The sequence below is a fragment of the Lemur catta genome, chromosome 9, assembly GCF_020740605.2.
Source record: "Lemur catta isolate mLemCat1 chromosome 9, mLemCat1.pri, whole genome shotgun sequence".
Taxonomy (NCBI): domain Eukaryota; kingdom Metazoa; phylum Chordata; class Mammalia; order Primates; family Lemuridae; genus Lemur; species Lemur catta.
In genome coordinates, this window is record NC_059136.1 from 15,830,829 (window position 1) to 15,856,086 (window position 25,258).

At 46.3% G+C, this 25,258-nt stretch overlaps 1 protein-coding gene across 1 annotated transcript in view; it reads right to left on the reverse strand.

The window, feature by feature from the left end:
• Positions 1-25,258, reverse strand: part of ADAMTS17 (ADAM metallopeptidase with thrombospondin type 1 motif 17) — a 280,726-nt gene that overhangs the window by 243,263 nt on the left and 12,205 nt on the right. The window lies entirely within an intron of this gene.

Sequence of the window (25,258 nt, forward strand, 5' to 3'; positions counted from 1 at the left end):
GAGAAGGGACAATACCTGGACAAGGATGGCAAACTGCAGGTGAAAAGAAGTAAACAGATTCAGGAGGTACTTCGGAAATGAAACTGGCAACATTGGGACCATTTGGGTGGATAAAGAAGAGGCCCATCAAGGGTAACTCCTCACCTGGATGACTGGTAGGACCAGTCACTGAACTGGGGGCCACTGGAATAGGGACAGGTGTGACAAAAAGCACTGTGGGTTTTGGCCTAGCTAAGTTGCAGGTGCTTTTGAAGTATCTGGGTGGCGATGTCAGGCAGCTGTTAGCGGTGCAGACATGGAGCTCAAGAGCAAGGAAATGTCTTGCTCTAATCTTGGAGCTCAAGGCATTCAGGAATCATCCATCCCAGAACCAACCCTTCAGGGACCTCAAATCACATGGCTGGATAGAAGAGATGGAACCAACACCAGAGAGAGGGAGACAGAGACAGAGAGAGGGGGGCCCAGGGGTGCAAGGAGAAGGGCAGAGCACGGTTTCCCAGGAGCCAGGGGAAACAACGTCTCAGGAGGGAAGGCTGCTCAGCACCTCCAACGCAGCAGAGCGCCAGGAGGAGGGGCTCAGTGAGACCACTACTGGGGGAGGATGGAAGCAAAATCCAGATGGAGAGGGATGATGCATGTTTGGGAGATGAGGAAACGGTGCAAACTTTGGAGAAGTCTGGGGAGGGGAGAGACAAGGATGCAGCTGCAAAGGTACTAAAGTCGAGGGAGGATTTCCCTGAGATAGAAAAATGTCAGCCACTAGGAACTGCCTCCCTCGCTTCCGAGTGCTCTCCTCTCCCAGTTGAATTTGCAGACGGCAGCTCCACAGACTCCCAGCCAGGAAGAACCAGGCTGCTGCTGGCCTGTCACATACCAACTGAGAAAGGACAACAGTCAATCAACAAACCCTCATCAAGCCCTGACTCTGGCCAGCCCTGTGCTGGGTGCTCCCACAGTGGAAAGAGAAAAGCACACAAAAACTTAGGACAGAAAGCACATTCGTTGTACCAGGAAAGAACAAAGCTGGACAACCACAAAAAGAAAAAAGAGAGAGAGAAAACAGAAAATGCAAGTTAGCATCATCTAGGAAGAGAAGTCTATTCCAATAAGAATGCTTCAGACTGGCCATGACAGGACACGCTGAAAGTAAGGCAGAACACCACGTTTTCTAGTTAATTTTACATCTATCTTAACCCTTTGTCTCAACCTCTAATAAATATCAAACGTACTTATAAAAGACACTGTATTCATTTGATAGGGCTGCCGTAGGCGCCACAGGCTGGGTGGCTTAAAAACAGAAATGTATTGCCTCTCAATTCTGGAGGCTGGAAGTCCAAGATCAAGGTGTCTGCAGGTTTGGTTCCTTCGGAGGGCCTCTCTCACTGGCTTGCAGACGGCTGTCTTCTCCCTGTGTCTTCACGTGGTCGTGCCTCTGTGCATGTCTGTGTCCAAATTTCTTCTTCTTATAAGGACACTAGTCTTATTGGATTAGGGCCCACCATCACCTCCTCACCTCATTTTAACTAAATTATCTCCTTTACAACTCTATCTGCAAATATAGTCACACTCTGAGGAACTGGGGGTTAGGGCTTCAACACAGGAATTTGGGGGGTTCGGGGGAGACACAACTCAGCCCATCACAGATACTCATGTTCTTTCCTGCCTCAAGAAGCAGGGACAGGGCCGGCCACCCTTGCATGCCTGGGCACTGGACCATGTGTAACCACCCAGTCAGGACAGTGTAGATGATCACCTCAGGGCCCCACTGAAATGCATTTGGCAAATTCCAAAGAAACAAATACCAATGCTTGGAATTATCCTGCGCTTCTCACCACCGCTTTTCAGTGACGTCTACTGCTGAAAGGTTACACTAGCCCACTGGCGCTTGACAGTTTTATCTTCTAAATTGATGGCAGGGAAAAAAAGAACATCCCCCAAACACACAGCTTGGGGGAAGAAATTAATTAATGTGTTCATGTTTCAACCAGAGCAAGACAGGACAAACAAAAGCCTGAAAAGAAATCTACGCATTCTCTGCACCTGGAATCCCCTGTCGGGATCCTGTGTATTGTCTGTTTGACAGATGGTCTTTTATCTTTGACAAGGAAGTACAAGAAACTTCAGACAGCTCAGAAATTCCTCCACCTTTGCAAGGGGGGCCAGGCCATTCTGTGAGCTAGCAACCCGAACTCTTTGGCTTCATTGCTGTAACACTAAGGCAAATCTGAAAGCTTCCTCCTTTCACCCCTCTCCCAGCCCAGGTCCCCGCCCAAAGCACTGAGCACACCCTAGGGTGGTCTGTTGGTCATCTCCCCAAGCCCTGGGGTTTGAAGGTGGGAAACAGCCCTTCTCACCTCTGTAGCCCCTACCCTGAAGAGAGCTCCAGGTACACACTAGGTACTCAGCCACTGGTTTTGGATGAGTTAATGAGAGAATGAAGGAAATGAACAAATGGACAAAGGAATGAAACAATCCTTCAGTTCCCTCCTTAGAGGCTTAGGAAAAAACAACAACATATCTTTGGCTTTGTAGGGCCCTTGGATGTCAGGGCTCTTCCAAACATATCAAACACCCAAAATATTTCCAGAGCAGTTTACAATCAGATATCCTTCCCTCCTCCAAAGGCCCCTAGAGTTTCACGGAAGCCCCACATGTCCCTCAAGATGGAGAGAGAGCGCTCACATAACTGGCCAATAGGCTAGAGGTGAGAGAAGAAGTCAAAATGCTCTTCTTTTGGTCTTGATCGGTCACCAGAATGTGATTCTTTCCCAAACAGAGAACCCCTTTCCCAAATGCCAAGGATCCACCAGGGCAAAAGGACCTGCCAGAAAGGCTCACTCACCTGACTATGGAGGTGATCTTCTGGCCCTAGTGGGGCTCCTCCTGCCAACCTTTCAGTGCCCCCATTGGGTTACCAAGAGGAGAGTGGTTCCTTGACAGCCACCTCAGCCATTTCTTGAAGTATTTCCACAGACAAAGCAGCCTGGAGCTCCACCAGGCTGAGCATACCAGCCAAGCCATGGAGGGGCTGGAATCCCTTGTTAGGGAACCCACAGATCCACCAGAACCCCCCCACTCCTGATCTCCTATAGCCTCCCTGTGGCCTCCTCTAAAATCCAAGTAGGAGGCCACCACATCGTCACATCATGCTGGCCTTTGGGAGTTTAAGCACCTCTTTCCTACATCTGGTGTCTGAACATGCTGTAGAGCTCCAGAAAAAATCCTTTTCCATAACCATCACCTAACTTGTAAGCACAACTCAATTGCCACTTCCTCAAAGAAGCTTTCCTGGATCCCTTAACCTAAATCACAATCGCACATTTTTCTTTTCCTTGGAGCACTCACTACAATTTGTAATTATTTACTTATTGTGTGTTTAATATTAGTCTCTTCCACTATATGGGAAGCTCAAGAGCAAAGACCATCACTTCATACCTAGTGCCTAGCATGCAGTAGCTGTGCGATGGTTTTAAAGTAAGTGAATGAAAGGATATTAGACTTCTGTAGTACTATGATAGATATTTTCCCAATTTAATCGTCTTTTACTTATGTTTGATGTTTAAATCTTTATCCACCCTTTTACATTAACTTTTTGGTGTCATTTCTGAGTCTTTATTTTTCAAGTGAGGATTTTAATGACTTTATTATAAACATTGGCAATGTTTGATATTCCTTCATGGTTTTATTTCCTTTTCTCTCTGTATTTTCCTATGTGAGCTATATTTCATTAAGTTTATCATCTCTAGTAATTGAGTAGGCAATTCTACTAATAAATTATCTTTGCAATCTTAAGAAACATCCTTCACCCTATGTAGCTTTCTGATTATCAATGTCAAGAACAAAGTAGAATTTTTGGTTTTCTCTTTTATACAAAGAAGAATGTAGCGTCCTTTTTTCCCCTCCCATTTCCCTTTCCACTTCTCTGATTTGTAAATATTCCATAAATTTGATGTATAATTTATTATTAAGCATTATACTTTACATTTTACATCTTCCCTTAATTTTAATAATAGCTTTATTGAGATATAATTCCCATGTGATACAATTCACCCATTTAACATATACAATTCAATAGTTTCTTTCTTTTGTTCTTTTTTTTTTTTTTTTTTTTTTAAGAGTCAGGCTCTTGCTATGTTGCCTGGGCTGGAGTGCAGTGGTGTCATCACAGCTCACTGCAGCCTTGAACTCTTGGTCTCAAGAGATCCTTTTGCCTGAGCCACCACAACCAGCCTGGTTTTTAGTAATATTCACAGAATGATGCATCACCACAATTTTAGAACAGTTTTATCACCCAAAAAGAAACCTCACACCCATTAGTAATCACTCCCCATTTCCTTCTTCCCACTCCCACACTCAGGGCTAGGAAATCAGTAATCTATTTTCTGTCTCCATACATCTGCCTTTTCTGGACACTTCATATAAACAGAATCATAAAATATTAATACCATAATATAATATATGGTCTTTGGTGTCTCACTTCTTTCGCATTATATTTTCAAGGTTGCCCCATGTTGTAGCATGTAGCAGTGCTTCATTCCTTTTCACGGCCAAATGAGATTCCATTGTATGAGTGTACACATTTTATTTATCTATTTACAAGTTGATGGACATTTGAGTTGTTTCCACTTTTTGGCTATTGTCAACAATACTTCTATGGACATTCATGTACAAGGTTTTGTGTGGATAAATGTTTTCATTTCTCTTGGGTATGTATTAGGAGTGGAATATCTAGGTCACGTATTAACTGTATGCTTAAACTTTTAGGGACATGCCAGTTTTCCAAAGCTGCTACACAACTTTACATTCCCAGCAGCAGTGTACAAAGTTCACAGTTTCTTTAATTCCACACCAACACTCATACTGTCCATCCTTTTTAGTATAACCATCCAAATGGGTGCAAAATGATATCTCATTGTGGTTTTGATTTGCTTTTCCCTGATGGTTAATGATGTTAAGCATCTTTTCATGTGCTTATTGTCCATTTATATATCTTCTTTGGAGAACTGTCTATTCAAGTCCTTTATCCATTTTTTAAAATTGAGTTATCTTTTTATTACTGAATTAAAGGAATTCTTTATATGTTCTAGATGTAAGTCCTCTCTCAGATATACAATTATGGAGACATTTTCTCCCATCATGTGAGCTATCTTTTTGCTTTCTTGATGATGTTCTTTGAAACATAAGTTTTTAATTTTGATAAAGTCTAATTTATCTATATTTTCTTTGGTTCCTTATGCTTTTGGTGTCATCTAAGAAATCATTGCCTGATCCAAGGTCACAAATATTCTCATTCATGTTTTCTTCTACAAGTTTGATAGTTTTAGCTCTTAAATTTAGGTCTTTGACCTTTCCCTTAGTTTTTAAATTATTGCATTCCATTTGTGATTTTATTTGCATCAGTTAAGGTTTACTCTATGTTAAAACAGTTTCCATCATCAGTATCCACTCTTTATATCATGACTTCCCCATTCCTGATCTCTTCATTTTGTTTCAGCTCAGAATCAACTGCAGTGGTTCTTAAAGCAATCCTTCTTAGCAGGCAGACAAATAAGGTATATAGTCTCTAACCTCCTTTGTAGCTAAAAGCACCTATCAGTTGCCTTCACACTTCTTGAACAATAACTTGCCTGAGTGTCAAATTCTTAGGGCACAACCATTTCTCCTCCCAACATTATAGCCCTGGCTCCACTATCTTCTGGGACTTAGTATCATGGAGTCTGGGGCCTGCTAGATTTTCATTTCTTTTGAGCAACCTGTTTTGTCTACTTGAACATTAGTATAAAGTTTTTCTTTAACCTTATAATTCACAAATTTTGCCAGAATAAATCTGACTGTGGGTCTATGTATACTAATTCTGATCAGAACACAGTAACCTTTTACCCTGAAAACTAAGATTTTTTTCTTTTTTTTTTTTAAAAAAAACCTCCCAGAAAGTCTTCATTCATTATAATTTTTTTTTTTTTTTTTTTTTTTTGTGAGACACAGTCTTACTCTGTTGCTTGGCTGAGTGCCATGACATCGGCCTAGCTCACGGCAACCTCAAACTCCTGGGCTCAAGCAATCCTCCTGCCTCAGCCTCCCAAGTAGCTGGGACTACAGTCACATGCCACCACACCTGGCTAATTTTTCTATTTTTAGTAGAGATGGGGTCTCGCTCTTGCTCGGGCTGGTCTTGAGCTCCTGACCTCAAGCAGTCCTCCCGCCTGGGCCTCCCAGAGTGCTAGGATTACAGGCGTGAGCCACTGCACCCGGCCGCATTATAAATCTTTGATCAATGCTCCTATTCTAAATTGAGGGGAGGAGTTCCTTCTCCAGAGATTCTTGAATTGGATTTCCATTCTATGCAATCCATTTTGATCTCTTTCTCTCCACTGTCTTCTTTACTTTGCCTCCTGAGAAAGTATCTCCCTTTATTCTCCACATTACTAATTCGGATGTGTAATGTATTTCTGCTCTGTCCTACTTCCTTTGTGCCTTTTAATTCTGCTGCAGCAAACTTTAGTATAGTTGACCCTTGAACAACATGGACTTGAACTGCACGGGTCCACTTCACTTATGTGAATTTTCTTCCTCCTCTGCCACCCCTGAGACGTTAAGACCACCCCTCCTCCGCCTCCTCCTTCTCAGCCCACTCAATGTGAAGACGATGAGGATAAAGACCTTTATGATGCTCCATTTCCACTTAATGGACAGTAAATATATTTTCTCTTCCTTATAATTTTCTTAATGACATTTTCTTTTCTTTAGCTTACTTTATTGTAAGAATACAGTATATAGTACAAACAACCTACAAAATATGTTAATTGATCATTTCTGTTACAAGGAAGGCTTCTAGTCAACAGCTGGCTATTACTAGTTAAGTTTTGGGGGAGTCAAAAGTTATACATGGATTTTTCACTGCACAGGGAGTCGGCGCCCCAACTCCCATGTTGTTCATGGGTAAACTGTAATAATAAAAAACTTATAAAGCTTATCTCATCCAGCTTTTATTTTAAGCTTAATGTTTTTACTTCTCAACCTGAAGTCCTTTTGAATTTGGTTCTTAGAAGCCTTACCTGCTTGCATCCTATTTAGGATGCCAGATTCCTAACATTTATTCTGGTCCCTGAAATAAATCCTTTTCAAATGTGTGTTCTTTTTCTGCATATCCTAGATGGCTCCTTTCCCTTGGGCTGTGGCATTTATGCTCAGTTCCTCAGGTGGGTTTGCTCTATTTACTCAAATTCCAATGAGGAGAGGTCTACCCAAAGCCAGTGCCAAGACCTGGGGTGCACAAGTCTCCATGGGTGGCCTTGGTCAGCGTTCCCTCTCAGATCTGCAGCTGGAGGAGAGACAGACATGCCCAGTGTTTCACAGGTATTTGCCAGTCAGCTCTGCCAGGCTGTGCTGGCATCTTACATTTGCCCCAGGGACTGGGACTGTAAGATCTGCGCTGATGAGACACTTAAATCTGGATCCATGGGTCCCCTTGGTCCACTATGCAAAGTGCTAGCAACACACCTCCTGCCACAGGGCTTCCCTGGAGCTGGCCGTGGGACAGCTGTAAAGCCATGGCAGATGTCAAACCAAGGAGGACAGTGGACCAGTTTCTCAAGTATTATAAATCCCCTGAATCTCAGGGCCAGTGGAAAGCAAGTGGAGGTGGGAAAGTCATTCTTTTTGCCCTCTTCTGGCCACTCTGAAAAGGCCACCAATTGCCCTTAGCCTGTGTCCTTTATAGGTAGTAGAATGCCTATTTTCTTCATTTTTCTAAGTGTGGTTTTATGTTTTTCAATGTTCATAGTGGAAAGGATGACTTGCTAGTTGCAATGAAACAACCTAAATGTCAATCAAAAGGTGAATGAACAAACAAACTACGGATTCCCCATGCGATGGAACACTACTCAGCTGTGACAAAGGATAGGCTGTTGATACCCACCACACGGGGCTGAATCTAAAATACTCAGGAGTCAAAGAAGCCAAATGAGAGTATATACTATATGAGTTAATTTATATAAAATTCTAAAAAATGCAGACCAACCTAGTGATGGGAAGCAGATCAGCAGTTCTTGAGGAGGGGACACAGGGAGGGACGGGGCACAAGGAAGCTTTGGAGGTGAGAGATGTGCTCTTTATCTTATGGTGGGGGTGGTGTATTCACGCATCAGAACTCATCACATTGTACATTTAAATGTGTTCAGTTTATTGTACATTAATTTTTATCTCCATAAAGCCATAATCAATTAAGTGATCAAGTATGCTCAGAGTGAGGCTACCACAGCTCTGACACAAAGGCCTGCTCTAGAACTAACGCCCACAGTTGACGCAGCTTCGCAGGGTTAAAGAGCGGCACAGCCAGTATGTTCTCTCCTAACCTTGGGAGAGGGGTCAAGCCTCTCCTGTTGTCGCTGATCCCCCTGCACAATGGAACAGGACCCTTGTCATTAGCAGTGTCACCTATCAGCAGTTATTGAGGTTTGCGGTGGTTTTAAATAAGGCCCCCAACTTCTTTGACACTGAATGGTGAGGTCTATCTCCCCTCCCCTTGTATCTGGGTGGGCTTGCGACTGCTTCAGCCGATAGAGCACCATGGCAGTGACACTCCCGAGACTGATCAGGAAAGGCAAGTCAGCTTCTGCCTGGCTTGCTGCAAACCCCTGCACTGGGAGCCCTGCGTAGCCACGTAAGAAGTAGGATGACCACCACCGTGCTGTGCAGAAGCCAAGCTGCAGAGGCCACGAGCAGATGCTCCAATTGGTGGTTCTAGTCTTCAAGTCCCACCCCCAGTGTCAGACAAGTAGGTGAAGGGCTTCCAGAACACTCCAGCCTCCAGACGTCAAGTGTTCCCAGGTGAGGCCCAGACACTGTAGAACCAAGACAAGCTCCCTCCCTGAGCCCTGTCTGAATCCCTGACCCACAGGATCTGTGAGCATAGTAAAATGGCAGTTTCAAACTACTAAGCTTAGAGTATTTGTTACACAGCAATAGTAACTGATATAGCAGTTAATGCAGTCATTTGCTGGTTTCTCCCAGGCTTGAGATAGGCAGAAACTCTCATGCCCTGCTATGCTTCTGAAGCCCAGAGCAGGGACAGTGGACCCCCTGTGTGACCTGAGCCCACCTGGACGTGGGCAGCTGGGCACCCTGCAAGAACACAGGCCCAAAGAATCGCTCTTGGAGGGGCCTCTCACTGTTGCATAGCCCCCTGCCCATGGGAGGATGGGAAAACAAGGCTAAGGGGACAGTGGCAGGGACGAAGCAGCACTTTATAAACACCTGTAAGACAGAGATTGACAAAATTATCTACACCACCTAAGGGAGCATCTAAAGTTTTGCCCCATCCTGGCAACAGGATCTCTCTTTGCCTTTGGGGACCACACCAAACCAATGGAGCTATCACCAGCCCTACCCTACCACTGTGCCATAACCATGTTACATACAGGACTCTGCTTCGGGGACAGACTGGTCCAGCAATAGGCATGTGACCCAAGCAGGACCATGCAAGTCACCGTACAGAGTTTGATGTGACTGAGTTTGCAGGCACCACGGACCACATGAGCAGCAGCTGCCAGGGGCCACCGTGTCCGGGAAGGCCTACCTGAGAATGGAGCCAACACAGAGGGAAACAGAGCTAAGAGACGGCACGAGAAAGCAACAAAGTCCCAGCCACACTGCTGCAAAGCCTAGGTCCAGCCACGACCGAAGTTCGTATTACCTGGTGGACTTTTCACATGAGTCAACAGATTCCGGTTTATTTGTTTTATTTTTCTGGCTTAGCTTGACACAGAGAGAAGCCTGACCAACACAGGGGCCCCCTCCTGCCCCTGGTCCCCAAATGCTCTTTCGTGTTTATGCAGCTGTAATGGGAACCATGCAGTTTTACAGTGACGGGAACAGCTGAGCATCTGAGGGGGAGAAAATGAGAGAACAGGTAACCGCACAGCTGACGTCCCCCGTGTGCTCCTGGCGCAGCCCCCACAGGCTTCTGGAACCTGCCGCCCGGCCACACACCTGACACAGCCACACCTGGGCCACAGCCTTGCTCATCTGTAAGGGGACCTCACTAAGACAGCCCAATACTCACAAATCTGATTTAAACAATTTTTTTATGAAAAATACAAAATCAACCAAGTACATTCTGAGCAGCTGATACATATCCTGCCAAAAAACTCTACAGAAGGATTCATTCCAGATTTCTCTAAAATGGCAAGCTCATCTACTTAATTTAAAATTTGATTCACTTTACAAAAATCTCACTTTTTAAACAACTTTTCAGTGACATCTATTACCGAAAACATTACACCCCCAGAGCAGAACAACCTCTACTTCCCCCCGCCCCCCGCCGCATACACAGACAGCTCATATACACCCCACAAAGGGGCTGACAGTACAACTTGTCAAAAAGTTATTATAAAGCATTTTATTTTATCTGGCAGCCAGAACTGATGTTCAGTTGTCTGGAACACAGGCAGCTAGCGGCTGCTTGCCACAGACAACTGGAAGGAGAAAAAGCAGAAGAGGACAGTTGCAAACCTCAGAATCCCCAAAGCTAAAGCGCGCGGGGAATGCCATCGTTCACACGCTGCGAGAATCCTCGGGCTTCCTGCAGAAAATGTCCACGTCGCGCACACCGATGGTAATTAAATGAGAGTTATATTCTTACTGAAACTTGCATAGTTTCCTTCCTTTTTGCTATTGCTAAATGCTCTCCCTTTTTAGGTAGCTGCTGGTGTATCAGAACTCCAAGTGACTACTCCTTAATATGGTTGGAACTGGAATGGCTTCAAGCAGTCTGTACTGTCAGCATTGGAACCACGAAAAAAAAGTCATGGGAAAGGAAAACAGAATCCCGGGCTTAGCGATCCAGCCCTGCTCTGGCCTCCTCTCCCGGCTTTCTCCACCAGACGACCCAGTGTGGCATCGCCAGGGCAGTCTGACTCCGTAGCAGGAAAGGCCACCCCCAGAGACACAGGGACACGGCCCTTTCACCTGGGCACACCTTAGGGCTTGACACTGATCAGTTGAGGTGAAGAAGCCACACTGGGATTCACAACCATCAAACCCCGTTCTTGTTTCTTCCCAAGTCTTTGTGCCCCCAACTCTAGCACTTGGCTAGCCCCTACTACAAGCAGGGCATTTTGCTGGGAGAAAATGATTTTCACAACACAGATGTCCCAAAGAAAACTATGTTTTCAATCCTCACTTTCTACCAAGGCTGGAAGCTGCATGCGAACAGAATGGCCCTCCGCCACTGGCTGTGACAGCCGCCAGCCCTGGGATGGAACTCCACCCTCAGAGACAGCCCGCATTCTCAAGGTCACTCAGTGAGTGCGTATTTAATGCTGGGACAACAAGCCCAGGCCTGCCTGACGTGGGGTCTCTCTCTATATCCCAAACCCATCCCAGTGGTTTTGTGAGAATTCTGAAGCCTACAGGTGCCAGGCGTGGGAATGATATAGAAGGCACAGATGACACTAAGCTGTCCCCTTTCTCTGGAACCATCATCTCCTCTGCAAATCCACATGAAGTCCAGCTGTGTTCAAGGCCTGTCTCAAATCTCACTCCCATGGTGAGCACCCCAAGCCCCCCTCACGACCTCTTCCCTTCCCTTCCTCCAGAGCCCTCAGCCCACCAGGCCCACCTGGGGGTCTGCACAGCTCAGGCCATTCCTGGGAGCTCCCTCGACACAAACTCCCCACCGCCACCCACCGCAGTGCCCAGGAGGGCCGGGCAAGCCTGTGATGCAGCGAGCACAGCCGGGACCCTGAGACCCTTCCAGGTGAGGTTCAGGGGAAGGCGTCAGGGAGGGGAGGGGAGCGGAGGAAGATCTGGGACAGATAACCTGCCAGCCAGGGACAATCTCCCTCTCCAGGGATGTGCAGGTGCCCACGCCACTGCAAAAAGCCGACCCTCAACGCTGGGAAGTGTAGCTTTATACTGAAGAAGGCAGTTTTTCCAACTCAGAGGCAAGCCAGCGAGATCCCTGACAGAAATTAATTGAAGGTCCCAAGGTGCCGCGGAATACGCCGCACCAACAGAGTGATGAACTGCCTCACAGAAAGGAAACAGGCCGATGCGACTGGGACGACCCCGTCGGGGACAGAGCAGGCAGGAAGCCCCAAGCACTGAGCCCTGCCCACTGCTGGCTGTCGGCCCCACACGGGGAGAACAGCTCTGGGAAATGAGGCCTCCCCCAAAAGCAGAGTCAGAAAAGCAGCAGCCAGACTTGGCAGTTGAGGGGACCAGTTTATTTCCTGGGAATAAGTTATATTTCTTTAAATACTGACAGAAGGAATGGATCATTCCCTTTGCAGGGGAGCCCAGAAGGCCAAGCATCGACTTCCTGAGAGATCCATGGGACCCCAACCTATAAGCTCTGTCTCTAAATAATAGCTGTCCCCTTGGAGGGAGGAAAAGTCCCTCCTTCTGCTCCCCAACCCCCGAGCAGCCCTGGGCACGGAGTGTGGCATGGACACAGAGTGGGAGCTGCCCCACGGCAGATGTGAGTGAGACCTCTGTCCCTTCGCAGCTGGTCGCAGGTCCCATCCATGCCACCACCAAGGCTGACCACCAATGACGCCTGACATTTTCTGCTCCACTGGGCGGGAACACTCTCGGCTTTATTGGGCTTTACCCCGAAGCTTCACTGTCCAGCCCTGTCCAAATGCAGCGACAGGGAGTTTGATCTATGACTTGCTAATGGATTGAGAAAGGTACAGGCTCCTTCAGCCTGAAGGCAGTTTGTGCAACCCCATGCCGGATCCAGCTCGCGAATTCCCTGTCTGGTCGCGCACAAGAAATTGCCCACTGCTTGGAAAGAGGGCTGTGCAAAATGAACCCTAAGCATTTGCAGCTGGAAAGCGCCCAACAAAACTGGGCAGCAGCTGTCCGAGTGAGGCTTTTTGCTAGGCTTTTCCATGAGAAATCAGTGTCCTGAGAAGGCTAGACCTTTTTGCAATGGGGGGGAAAATGCAACCCTAAAGCCATTTCTTACAAAGCCCAGAGTGTCTGTTCTCCTTCCCTTGCCTCGGGTGGACTCTCTGGCCTGAGGCCTCCTGCCGGGAGGGAAGCCGGGCGTGCACGCCTTTGCTCAGTCACACATTCTCCCCGGCTCTCTCCCTTGGAGGGAACATGAACACTGCTGATTCAAAAATCAGACACTTCTGCGGGAATTGGCAGGGGCCTCGCTCTCCACCCCCACCGCCCCCTGGAACACCAAGCCTGTGCCGCGGCCATGCGCTCACTCAGCCGCCTGGCCCACGGCCTTCTGGGGGCCACCGTCCCTCCTCCAGCCTCAGGGCCGGCCCAGCTGCCAGAAGCTTCCCTGAGCCACCTGGACAGCCCCAGCCGGCGTGCACTTTAAATAATAAACTATGCATTCTTGATCCGTCTGCAGCTCGAGGCAGATTTTCCTATTTAAGCTGGAGGCCTTCTCTGCTTTGAGTTACTAAAGTGGGGCGGGCGTGTGTTGCATAAGAGTCCAGGGCAGAAGTGGGAAGCGACGACACCACTTCTCGTCCAAGTCCTCTGTTTGGTGGAGCTGCATGTGGGAAAAAAGGATTCAGACACACATGCACACAAAAATAGCAGGATCCACTTTTCTTTTTTGTTTCAAGACATGAAGGCCTGCTGACACTTTGATTTTAGCCCAGTGTAACTGATTTCAATGTTTGCATTTTAGCTTGTCTTTCTTAATCAAGTAATGGGAATATTCAAGAAGTCCAATGTGCTTGCCCTACAGTGATATTTCTGGGTTCTTACAGAGAACATGCCCAACAGATAAGTGAAAAAGGAAAAAAAATATTGAATATTGACTGTGATTGCAATGCTTAGACTTGGGAGAGAAACAAGGAAACCCATTTACGTGTTGCAGTAGCTCCCCTCCCCCAAAGATGTCCCCATCGTAATCCCCAGAACCTAGGAAAATGTTAATTTACATAGTAAAATGGGCTTTGCAGATGTGATTAAATTAAGGATCCTGAGATGTGCAGGTTACCCTGGATTATAAGGGGGAGGCAGAGGGAAATTTGACTACAGAAGAAAACTGTCAGAGTGATTCCGCGTGAGAAAGAGACACCACTGCTGGCTCTGGGGATGGAGGAGGGGCTGTGAGCCAGGGAACGCAGGTGGGGTCTGGGAGCCAGAGAAGTCGTAGAAATGGACTCTCCCCTGGAGCCTCCAGGAGACATGAAGCCCTGCTGCCACTTTGATTTTAGCCCAGCATAACTGATTTCAAACTTCTGACCTTGAGAACTGTAAGATAATACATTTGTGTTGTTTTAAGCCACTAGGTTTGTGATAATTTGTTACAGCAGTGATAGGAAAGTAACGCCCGAGTCTTGCCTTCCAGCCAGAGTGACTGGGATGCAACTAAGACAATAATCAGCAGGTAGAGATAAGTGCAATACTCAAGATATAGACAAAGCACTTCAGGATTCCAGAAAACTAAGTGAGGCAATCCAGGTGGACTTCCTAGCGAAGGTGACATCCGAGTTGGGCCTCTAAAAACAAGAAGGATTTTTAAGAGTAGTAAAAAGAGAGACACAAAAAGGTCATTCCATACAGCTCCGTAAGCCAGAGCATACCTCTAATATACCGAAGGCCCTGAGACCTAGTTGGAACCACATTAAGTAATAAGACATCAAGTAAAGGGAGACCTCTATGCACCGAAATTGAAAAACCTAGATGAAATTTTCTAAGAAAATACGATTTACCAAAATTGATCCCATAAGTAATACAAAGTTTAAACAGGTCAATTTTTATAGAAGAAACGGAGAAAGCTATCAAGGAACTATAGTCACAAAAAAGCACTAAACTGAGATAGTTCCACAGGGGATTCTACAGAACCACTACAGACCAAACAGCCTCAATGATTCATAAATGATTCCAGAGCACCAAAAGGAAAAGAAAGCCTCCATGCTTTTCTTTTAATAAAGCCAGTATAACGTTAATACCCAACCCGAGATTGATGGCGTATGCGCACACAGATAGTTACGGAACACCACCACATATGAGTATGGACGCAAAAGTCTAAATAAAACTAGCAAATAAACAGCAACATCACTTTAAGGAAGTAATACACCACAACCAAGTAAGGTTTATTCAAGGAATTTAAGGTTGGTATTATATTAGGAATTCATTTACATAATTACCATATTAATTTATCTAAGGAGAAAAAAAATATGCAGGTCTCCACAATGTTGCAAAAGCCTTTGGAAAATCCAATACCATGTCTGATTTTTAAAAAATACACCCAACACCAGGCAAATCTGAGACAGTTTGAGCATCGAAATAAATAAATATATAAATGAATATCCATGGAGTAAAATAAGAATGTACAAGTCCACACAGATGTAAATAAATAGAGGAGAAGGGCAGGCTCTCATTTTAGGAGAACACCAAACTAAATCGTGGAGGAAATGGTGGGAGTTAGGAAAACTGCATTTTGAAACTATCACAGTAATAATAACTGAGTCTGCTGAGAACCAAGACATGCTACAACCAGTGAGTGAAAGTTTGATGAACAGGATAGTTACATAGTCTCAAAGTATCCCCACAAATTACTTGCTAATTACACATGGAGAGAGAGTACCTTTACAGCAGATCAACCCAGAAACCTAATCTTAATGAAGTAATAGGAGTTGACATCCCCCGTAATGAGGCAACAGACAGCAGGAGCCTCCTGATAAGAGGCACTGAGGAGAGCACATCACTTCTGTGTCACCCCTGCCGGAAATGCATGACCTAAACCTAATCATGAAGAAACGTCAGACAAAACCAAACTTAAAGACATCCTACAAAATAACTAGTCTGTACTGATATTTTGAAGAAATGTGAAGATCAGGAAAGACAAATACTAAGGAAGTGACCCAGGCTGGAGGACATTAAGGAGAGGTGACAACTAAGTGCAGTGTGTGACTCCAGGTTAGGTTCCGGACCAAGAAGAGAAAGCTATCAAGGACATTACCGGGACTAATGGAAATATGTAAATGGGAATGCTGTAGTAGATCACGGTAGTGCATCAGTGGTATAGTTCCTAAGTCTACCCCCATGCTTAGTAAGAGTTGTCAGAAAATATAAGCTGAAGTATGTGCAGATAAAGGGACATCATGTCAGCAAATTAGTCTCAAGTGGTTCAGACAAAAAGCATGTGGGAGGGGGAGAGGGCTGACAGGGCAGTGGGGAGGAGAGAAGACAAAACAAAACCTGTAAAGTAAATAGAGAAAAACGTTAACAGGTGAATTTGGGTAATGGATATGCCAAAGCTCTTCTATCAAAATAAAAAGCAAATTAAAAGCATGGGGAAATATAAGCAAAGGGGACAAAGCTGAGAATGCGAACAGTTATCTGAGTCTGAGTGACTGGAAAAAATTGTGTATTAGGGTGGTGGGGACAGGCATCGTCAGACAAGGCTTCCCAAACACCAAGTTGTTGGGAACGGGCAGTGTCCACCGCCAGCCGCTGTGATGTGAAGCTGGAGCTCAGGGCAGAGGCTGGGAGACGTGCAGGGGGCACTGCTCCCGGGGGGAAGCAGTAAGGATCCCAAGGCAGCGAGAAAGAGTGGCAGAGACCTTGTGAGAGAGACCACAGGCAAGGAGGCAGGGCAGGAAGAGAAGCTGAGCAGCCCAGGGGAGAGGCACAGGGAGTGAGGGGTCCCTACTGTCAAATGCCTCTGTGAGTGATGACGGAGGTACAAAGCCCTGCCAGCTCTGTTGCAATGGCATGATCCAGGGGTGAGTTGCAGGTGGGAGACTTCAGTCCCAGGCAGCCCATCTGGTGTCAGAGGTCAAAGGAAAGCAGAGAACAGAGAACTGTGAAAGGATAAGCACCGTGGGACTGGAGGCCAGGAGGTGGCAGGCAGCGTTGCAAGCAAGACTTCCGCCCCTGCACCAGGTACCCACCTCAGGGCGTGGAGCCCAGGTGCAGAGTCTCCGCTGTCAGCCTGGAGGCTTGATTCTCACCCCTTTCTTCTCTCCCTCCACCCTTCCCAGGGAACACCACAGAAAATCAGAAGGTCCTGCCACCCTGAACTGCCCCTGGGGTGGCACAGGAGAAAGGGGTGATCTGGGGATTGGGGCGCTCTTCTCTAAAACACACCCAGAACAACACTGGTGATCAGCTTCCACCCAAGTGACCGTGATCACCTTGGTGTTGGCTTTGTGAGGGCAGGACATTTGTCTCTGTTGCTCACTGCAGAGTCCCCAGTGCCTAAGACAGGGCTTGACACACAGCCAACAACAAATAAACATGGGTCAAATGAATGAATCACTGCCCTGGATAAGAGGGCAGGTTACAAGTTTAAATACAGAAGCCTAAAAATAAAATATATACAAACCAATTTAGAGAACACACCCCCCCCCCTCCAGTCACTGAAAGCTTAAAAGCATATATTTACATAAAGAGTCACTCAAACACTGCCCCCGGGCCTGGCTTAGCCATTTCTGATTATCCAGGGATCAGCCCAGAAAGCAGGGCCTTCACAGGAGAAGCACAGGAGCCCAGGTGGGTCCCCCAGGGCGAGAGGGGGTCCCTTGCAGGTGGCCCTTGCTAAGTCTCCAGGAGGCCCACGTCCGCAGTGCTGGGGCCACATCCTTCGGAGATCTCCAAGCTACCTCTGCTGAGTGACATTTTCAAAAAAGAAGGAAGGAAGGAAGGATGAAAGACGGAAGGGAGGGATATAACATAGATCAACTGATTGTTTATGCAGGAAAAAGTTTTTTTAACTGAATATACAGAGTTTTTGAGAAGGTAGCAAGCTTTCTGAAGTCATTAACATTTTTGGATGGTTAGAGGCCCCTAGCACTGTGCACTGAGATGCCCTCCCTGGGGTGCTAATGTTACCCCGACTTGCACCACTGCTCTGGTGGCAGCTCATGCTGACAGGGCCCCCAGTATATGACGCTGGCCTTTCCCATTTTCCAGGCTCCCCAACCTAGAGGCCCACACAAGAGCACCTCAGAAACTTGGGAGCGGAGTGCCCCCCAATAAGACTCCAGCTCCCACCATCAGTAGGACAGCACCAGGAAGCCTTCCATGCGCACCCCAGCGTTCCTTGGGAACCAAGCCCCTGTTGCCTGTAGTGACCTCACCTTCCACTGGATTCCAGTGGATTTTCCTCTTCCCTGTCTCTCTTTCCTGCTTCCCGGGCCCCTCCCCTCCCTGACACTAACCACTGACACCCAAGTTTTCATCTCAAGCTTGGCTTTTAGGAAACCCATACTGGGGACCTTTTCCGTAGAGAGATGACACCTTATGTTCCAATAACACTTCCCACTTAATGCAATCACATTTGCGAGAGCTCCCTGAGCTCCCAGCAACCTGGCAAAGTAAAAATAGCAAGAAAAATCTTTCCTCCCTTTTACGGATAAGGAAATGCAGGAATAAGAGAAACTCGCCGACTTGTCCCAGCCCCTCTGCATGGGGGGCAGTAGAGTCGGAGCCTGCGCGAGGCCGAGGCCCGTCCAGGGCTGTGTCCGCTCCCAGGCCACACAGGCAGGCAGTATCCACTTTACAGCATCTTCCAGGCTCCACATCCACAGGCACACGGCCTCAGGGAATAACAGCAATAATCGTGATTTTATAGCGTGACATCATTGGGTTTTAATCTTATTCCTCCCAAAGAGGAGTCAGTAAGCATCTCCCACCCACCCACACACCTCAGAAGAAAACTGAAAAGATTTCCTCAGTCATTCATCTGAAAAAAGAACATAAAGATGAGATGAAGGGGCCCTGACGAGGACACGGTTCCCGCAAACCAATGGCAGGAGGGGAAATTCTCCTCAAAGCTCGTGGGAGTTAAGCTTGGGAGACCATGGCAAACGCAGAAATGATTCCTACTGCACACTCGACAATGTAAATGGTGCCCCGGGCGCTTTTCCGGAAGACACTGCAGTCCAAGAAACACCCGGTGACCTCGACACTGCCCTTCGTGAGCACCGGGCAGCCACGAGGCGTGGACACGGGTTCCCAGCCTCTAAGGGGCTGGGCCTGTCCGAGCCTCGGGTCTTTCAGGACGGATCCTCAGCTCCGGATCGCGAGAGACAAGCCGGCGGGCACAGGTCAGAACCGCCACCCAGCTGCTCCCACCGGGCACCGCCCGGCAGGGGTGGGGAATCCGAAGCCTTCCGATTTCAAGATTATTCTTTCCTAAGCACCAAAGGAGGCAAGCAAAGCTTCATATTTCTCTGCTGCACTCCTTTTAATGAAAGGATTTGTTCTGTAAAATTTAGTTTTGGTCAAAAGGCCGCAGTCAAGGACCCAAAAGGCCACATGTGGCCCCAAGACTGCAGGTTCCCCACCCCACAGTGAGTGACTTGGGTCTGTTGATTTCTTCTCGCGCTACTGTGAGCAGGTAGCCTTTGTGTCCCTCTGCCGTGGGCACTTCGCAGGGGCCAAAGAAGTTGTCTGGGCACAGATGCCATTCCTGGCGGTAGTTTCTGAAACCTGAGCTCCCGAAAGAACGACGCTGGGCGAAGGGGCTGCCCTTGAGAAGAGACAGGGCGAAGCAGCTGAGGGCAGAGGACCGTGCCCTGTGGACGTGTCCTTTTCAACAGTGACCAGAAAGCCGGAAGGGCCGAGGGCCTGTCTTGAAAGTCCTGCCCTTACAAACCCCTGGGACATTTGCACAACGCGGAGGGGAAGGCCTCCAGCAGTGACCGGGGTGATGGTCAGAGTGCACGTGACCTGACTTGTAGGTGCTGCGATTATAGGACGTTTCTTACACACCTGACACTGAGGAGTAAAAGAATCACTCTGAGGAGTAAACTATTCGTGAAAAATTCATGAAGTACAGTCCTACAACTACAAAGGCCTAAAAATATACTACACAAACATAACACACTCCCTCAAAATGTAATATTTACTATGATCTGAATGTTTATGTGCCCCCAAAATTCCTACATTGAAACTCAATCCCCAGCGTGATGGCATGAGGAGGTAGGGGCCTTTGGGAGGTGATCAGGTCACGAGGGAATTAGAGACTCGAGGGAACTAGCGAGCCCCTTGTTCCGTGTGAGTGCAGAGCAAGAAGGGCACCGTCTATGAGGCAGAGAGCAGGCTCTCACCAGACACCGAATCTGTTGGTGCCTTGATCTTGGATTCCCAGCCTCCAAAACTGTAAGAAATAAATTTCTGCTGTTTATAAGCTACGTAGTCTACAGTATTTTGCTACAAAAGCCCAAACAATACCTTATCCAAATGCAACATAAAAAGAAAGGGAAATCTCCAAGTGCCAGAAACAGAGAGAAATTTCATGCCTGGAACAGTGAGTGAGTGATCTGAGGTCTCAACAATCCAGCAGCTACTAGGCCCAAATGTTGGCCCACAAGGTGAAGGGCCAGCGTCATCCTGCCACATGGAGATGCAAGTCCAGCCAGGATCCCAGGGTGGCTGCACAACTCCACTCATGGCACGGGGGGGTACAGGGACATCTGTCTCTGTTCAGAGTTTGGAATGCCAGAGGGATGAGGGCAGAGTTTCTAATGCAAATCCCCAAGCCTGTGCTACACACACAAATGTACATCCCTCGTATGCTGCACAAGCTCTAAGGAAAAACACTAACATAGAAATTATCCTTGGACTTGTGAAAAAGTCCCAGGCACCTGACAGAAGTGCACGTGAAATTACTCAGTAGAGGTTTTCCCATAACCCAGGGCATGGAGGGCTCCCACAGAGGATGGGGCAGACAGCGGTGGGGGGACAAGGACTCACAGTGTAACATCACACTCCACACAAGGAAATGGCCCAGTCTAAGGAGGAGCGAGCAGACACACTAAATGGAAGGATTAGTACCCCCCAAGAAATTCAGAAAGGCAACTCATTCTAAAAAAGACTTTAAATAATTATGCTAAAAGGATCCAAAGGGAAAAGGTAAAGCCATAATGAAATCAGGCTTTATAGAAAAGACAGATAGCATAGAAAAAAATTCCAATATAACTTCTACAAGTACAGAATATAATTGCTAAAATTAAAGACTCAGTAGATTAAATGGAGATCAGACCCCATTTCAGAAAAATCTGGCAAACTGGGAAACCAATGATAGGAAAGTCTCTGGAATATTCTCTGGTTCTTTGTCACAGCAGCCCTGGAAAACTAATACGGAGGCACAGAGATATTAAGGGACTCTTCTGGGGCCACATCAAAGGGAGACAGAATCAGGACTCTAACGTGGTTCTTCTTTCTCTCTCTCGCAGAATAATAATTCTTAAAACAGTGGTGTCTACTGTTAGAGTTAATATTCTTATATGCAAATAAATGTTTAGAATATTAACTTGGACAAACTCAAAGTAGCAATTAATTCCATCTCTTTTAGATTCTGCTTTCAATTAAGATGTAGACGGGTATGAAAGATCACAACTACAGCTTTAATGACAAAGAACATGGGATAAACTATTAATGTAAAATATTTTATTTTTTTTTTACCCACTAGAGAGCTTAGATTTCAAAGAAGTTTGGAGGAAATAAATTTCAGAGTGACAGAGCCCTCCCTAAGAGAGCAAAGGCCAGCAGCCTCTTTTAGCCCTGGGAACAGGTGAAATGAGGCCCTAACCACATCTATTATGCCTCATGGTAGGAATAAGAAGGAACCAACCAAATTTTTAACACTGTGGACTGGAATGATGAATTAGTCCTGCACTAGAGGTGTCTTAAACCTACTCCTCCAGACTTTTTCCTAGTGTGTGGTGGCTTGCAGGAAGTCAGGACAGGGACAGAGAACAAAGTGATACCTCCATAGTCACGTGGTGGCTGGGACCTACACTCTTCAGGAGGGAGAGACCTGATCCTGGCTTAAAACGTTTCAACCTAGTGGTGACCCCAATCCAAGCCAACCTACCTCAAATCCTAATTAAATAGAGGGGTTTACCTCCTCATCCTGGCTGCCTCTTTGTCACCCTGAGAGGAGCCAACTGAGGACAAAGCTGTCACATGGAGAAAGAAGCAGAGCTTGGGCAAGCCTCACCTGAAGTCTAACCTCCTACTTTACTTGTCAGTTCCATAAGCTCATGTCAATGATGTCTTTAGCATTTAAGCCAGTTTGATTTCTATCATTTCCAACCAAACAAATCTTTCTTATACATATAATTTTTTTTTGAGACAGAATCTTGTTCTGTCACCCCAGGTAGAGTGCAGTGGTATCATTGTAACTCACTACAACCTCAAATTCCTGGGCTCAAGTGATCCTCCTGCCTCAACCTCCCAAGCAGCTGGGACTACAGGTGCATACCACAATGCCTGGCTAATTTTCCTATTTTTAATAGAGATGGGGGTCTCACTCTTGCTCAGGCTGGTCTCGAACTCCTGGCCTCAAGCAATCATCCCACCTCAGCCTCCCAAAGTGCTAGGATTATAGGTGTGAGTCACCATACCCAGCCCCGAACCAAACAAATCTTAATTGATACAAAGCACAAGTACTGACCAATTATGTATTAGAGTATATATACATAGTACTACATGTGCAAATTCTTGCATAAACTAGCAATACACACTTTCTGAAGAGTTGCGATATCCTCCAAATAACTCAAATTACCTTTATGATGCCATAAGCGAAACAGGCAATACTAAAAACAGCTGCAATGATTTTTTTTTAAAACAATCATAACAGAACTAAACCTATAAAGTAGACATCAATGCTTACAGGCACCACCATTGTTTGGCATATGCATGTTCCAATGAGCTCACCACTACTCAAAATATTGTGGGATTCCTATTTTGAAAATGCATTAAAGCTTGAGTCCAGGAGTTCAAGGCTGCAGTGAGCTATGCTATGATCCTATCACCTAACTCCAGCCTGGGCTTCTTTTTAAAAAAGAAAAGGAAAATGCTAATGGCAAATTCGTCTTCTATTTTACTATTTACTTCTATCCTTTACACGTGGCATCCACAACAGTCGAGCAGATAAAGATACAAATGGTTACTGAAGACCATGAAAACACTAGCGGGAAGATTCTGAACTGAATCCAAATGCAGAAATTAAAATAAGCATGGAAGAAAGATGAAAAGTTTTGAAGTCAAAATGACCACTTAGAAATTGAGGAGCATTTAAAAATATCCAAGTACCACTTTCATTGTTGAGGATAGCCAAAAAACCTCCAATAACTCCTGCTGTCACCAAAAACAAAAAAAATAAAGAAGGCTTGCAGACTCCATATTTTCATGCCAAGTTCCAACCTGGAGCGATGGTTTATGAATCAGTTTATAGGTCCTAAAAATAAGGAGCTATATAGGAAATGGGATCAGCCCATCGCCTTGCCTGGAGCCTCAGAGACTGCTAGAAATGCAACGTCAGTGGTATGCAGGAGAAGGAAGAAGTTCCTGGGTGGCTTTACTGTGTCAGTCCTCCTAGCCTGCAGCCCTGCCCACACATAAAACCCTGAACACAAGGCAGCTTACCTAGGATCAGCTCTCAGGTAAACTGAGAGCTCCATGGATGAATTTGAGTTATCAGACTCCTCCCTCACCTGCATAAGCCAGTGAGGCTACTACTCTCAGACCATGTCCAAAGTTAGAGTAACACAAACAAGGTCAACAACAGAGCACAGTGAAACTTATGGCCACTGCCACATTCAGCCACAAAGAATATGTTCCCATGGGAAATCTTGGATTAATGATTAATCTTTCTAGGAAAACTTCTAGAATTTACTTTGCTGGGGTCCCAGGAAATTAATTTTCTCAACTTCTAAACTCCCAATGTTTGAAGGCTAATCCAAACTAGATAGGGCCTCATTGACTGCTTAGGAGCTCAGCCCACGAAAAGGCCCGTTGTCTTTCTCAACACAGCCACAAAGTTTACTGAGCATTTCATGCAAAGCAAGAAGGATCAGAAACAAAATATGTAACTCTCCTCTGTGTTCCCACCTAGTACAGAGCCTGTGTCTGCCACCACCTTAAATACACACACTGCTCCCACACTGCAAAGCAAACTGATGTCAGATTTGAAAGCAGAGAAGGGCAGATTATTTGTTAAGCAAATTTAGAAATTTCTCCCTACAGTCTTGCATGGCTACTCTTGTTCTAACTGACTGTCCATCACATCCGCCCCACCTTTGTTTTGTTAATTTTATTTCCTTCATTAAAGGCTAAACAGTCTATCAAAAGAGTGCTTCAAAACTAGTCATAGTGACAAAAATGCAAACCTAAACACCATTTATCATTTTGTCAGCAATCCTTGCTAAAGAGGATGGAAGCCAGGCATCAGACAAACATCCCATTTTCTCATCCACGAGCACGCTGTGTTTCTGACCACGGGCTAGCGGTTGATGAGCACTGGCATGAGTGGAGGGAAGGGAGAATAGAACACACTTGCCCTTGGTTTCCCTGCAGGGTCCTGCTTGAAGGTGCTCACCTGAGAAAATCCACTCCTGCTGGGCCACGGTGCCATTCCCCACATTTAATACTCCTTAGTCCAGCGGTTTTTGCCACCAGCTGAACATTAGAACCACCCGGGAGTTTTACACCGCCAGTTGCCCCCAGTTTGTGCCTGAGGCCAATCAAAGCAGCTCTCCGGGAGTGGGACCCAGGCATGGTGGTTGTTAAGGCTCCCAGGTGATGCCAACATACAGCCAAGGCTGAGAACCACTGCCTTAGAGAGACCACTCTGCTTCTCAACCAATCTGGTCAGGTCAGCGGCAGAAAACGCACAAAGATTTAGAATGACTAACTGCATTTAGTCCACTGAGACTGACCTAGGGAGGGTCAGGGGGCTCACATTAAAAAGAACACATTAACATCACACCCACACACAACCAACCATCAGACTTCCCAAAACCTGTTTCCTATTAAAGGGTATTTTTTCGGTACTAGTAGTTTTATCTGAGGTCTGTCTTCCCCACTTGTAAGGACGCAGAAAGGAACAGAGAAAAACCCTAACATCTGATGACATTCTCTCTCCATTTATGACCAAAGCTCACCTGTAATTTTAGAAATGGGCTTTCTCCATCACAATCACCTCTAATAGCCCAGCGCCAAATGTAGACTAGGCTAAGGGAGGTTTCGACCTGCTTCTGTCAGGTCTGCACGCAATGGCTGGGCTGAGCCGCATCAAGACTTGTTTATAAATAACAAGGTCATCCTAGTCACATAATCAATGTATTTCCAACGTCCATGGAATACTAAACCAAGACACACTACATTTTCATACAAAGATATGTCTTTAAACTACAAAAGTGCAACTCTCAAAGGTCAGCTGTGAGGTCCCATGATCTCCTGGGAGAAAAGGCCCCCCGTGATCCAACTTCATCAGGAGACATTTGCACGCAGAGTGCTGGTGACTCGGCACCGTGAA